Source organism: Rattus rattus, chromosome 3 (genome assembly GCF_011064425.1).
Source record: "Rattus rattus isolate New Zealand chromosome 3, Rrattus_CSIRO_v1, whole genome shotgun sequence".
Lineage (NCBI taxonomy): Eukaryota > Metazoa > Chordata > Mammalia > Rodentia > Muridae > Rattus > Rattus rattus.
Window position 1 is genome coordinate 40,104,539 of NC_046156.1, and position 2,375 is coordinate 40,106,913.

Consider the following 2,375-nt stretch of genomic DNA (forward strand, 5'->3'; position numbering starts at 1 on the left):
TTTCAACACCACCACATTCAGCATGCGAATTTGCAGATACACAGAGAACCAACCAGGAACAACCTCATGATTTAAAACTCTCCCATGTTGGGAAAGCAGTTGGCGCACTCCTCCCTGCCTACCTCCGGCCTCTGATACTTCATCTTTCTGTTCTAAATCATGTGCCCTGCAGTTTCCGAGAGCTTAAAGACAAGACTTTATTTTTAATATGTGTGTCTCTTTGTATGTGACTGTGTGCACAGAAGTGCGGACGTCTGTGGTGAGAGACAGAAGAGTGAGTGCGATTTCTTGGAGCTGGAGTATAAATGCTAGATCCTAAACTGGAGTCCTCTTCAAGAGCAGCAAGGCCCTCAACTGCTGAGCCCTCCCTTTGGCACCCTTTGATGGCTTTGACACATCCTACCCCACCGTTGTTGAATCCCTTCTTTAGTTTGTCTTCCAACTTTTCACTCTCTCCACCAGAGCTAATGCAGCCTCCTGCCTCCTCCCATCTGCCTCACTGGCTTCTCTGCATCCAGCCAATGAGGGCTTTCATTTTCTTTAGTTTCTCAGGAAAAACAGAAAGCAAAGGACAAAGCAATCCAATCCTGATGTTCAAATTGAAAAGCTTGAAAGATGGGCTGTGGATTGGAGAAAAATGAGCCAGAGAATAGTTTTATTTTAAAGTGTTTTTATTGAATATTTTATGTATTTACATTTCAAAGGTTATCCCCCTTTCCCCCTCCTATCCCCTTCCTACCCTTCCTCCCCCTGCTTCTATGAGGATGCTCCCACTCCCACCCACCCACTCCCACCTCAACGTCCTGGCATTCCCCTACACTGGGGAAATAAGTATTCACAGGACCAAGAGCCTCTCCTCCTATGAATGCCATCCTCTACCACATATGTGGCTGGAGCCATGGGTCCCTCCATGTGTACTCTTTGGTTGGTGGTTTAATCCCTGGGAGCTCTAGGTGGTCCTGTTAGTTAATATTGTTGTTCTTCCTATGGGGTTGCAAACCTCTTCAGCTCCTTCAGTCCTAGAGAATAGTTTTTAAGTCCAACTAAAGATGTAAGCAGCAGATATAGCTTGGAGGAGAGGAGGTGTTTGGGAGAGAGGCTCAAGAATGCTAGGTTATGTGTGACCAGATGGGCAGGGAGAGGTTCCTTGGAGAGTCACATGTGATGCTGGAGCCCATGAGGCTGCTGAGAGTCCCAAAGAGGAGCTTTCTGGCGGCTCATCAATGCGAGGTCCCTGGAGCTGAGTTTAAGTTAAGGAGGCTGATGCATTTTGAATGCTTTTTTGGAGGGCAGAAGTGTGGTAGGATTATTAGATCTGATGTTTCTCAATGGGTGACCATGGAAAGGAGGTTCTTAAAGGATACTGTGAGTTTTGTCTTGGACTTTGGCTCATGTGAGGGATGACAGCAAGGGAACATCATGGATGTGGAGGAATGGGCAAAGTGATGGGTGTGGTTGTAGACGACAGTGTTCCCCTTCACTGCCATGGAGCACAGTATCTAGCTAGGCACAGCTAAAACCCCCAGAATGTGAGTAAACCCCAAATTAATCCAGGTGAAGATTCTGCCATCTGGTAGGATGCATTCTGAAGACGGAGTGAACTGAACGTCATTGCTTCTCAGGATTTTGGCTAAAATTGAGTATATACATTAAGTTGAACTTAAGTTAAAAACATTGAAAGTTTAATGTATTGTTTATCCAAATTTGTAGACTATTTGATTGCACTCAGTCCTATCTTACTTGGACATTATAAAACTTCACATCTCAGGGGGAAGGGAAGGGTTAGTGTCCTCTTTGAAAAGGCAGGGAAAGTACTTTCCTCATCAATTTCATAGAAACATTGTGATAGTGTGTTTTAAAGATTCAGTGCTGTGCCTGGCTTGCAGAGAACACCCAAAAGTGTGTTGCTTACTGCTGTGTGCGTGGCAGACACTTAACTCATGCTCACTGCCACAAACAGCCTAGTTAGTTAATAGGAAAGAATGGCACCCATCGAAACACAGGCATTTATTCACGCTGCACCTTGTACTCTCTAGAGGGAGTGATACATGTCTCTCAAAGCAGTCACACTGAAAGGGAAGAGCTGGTGGCTTTTGTTAGGAGTCTAGCTTCCTACACTTGATCTTAGCCAAAAGGCTGAGAAGCGATGAGACTAGCTTCCTAAAACATGAACTGTAGGAAGCAGGGGAGTTTGCTTGACAAAGAAATTAGTTGTCTCTAAGGAGATGGTCAGAGCATCTTCTATCCCCTGGACCACTGTAAACGCTGCCTATGCTTCCAGCTTAAAGGATGCGGGGTTCCACATGAACCTGAACACCCATCATATCCATCCTGGTATTTGGTGAAATTTGAAAGCAGTGTTAGAGAGGACATGA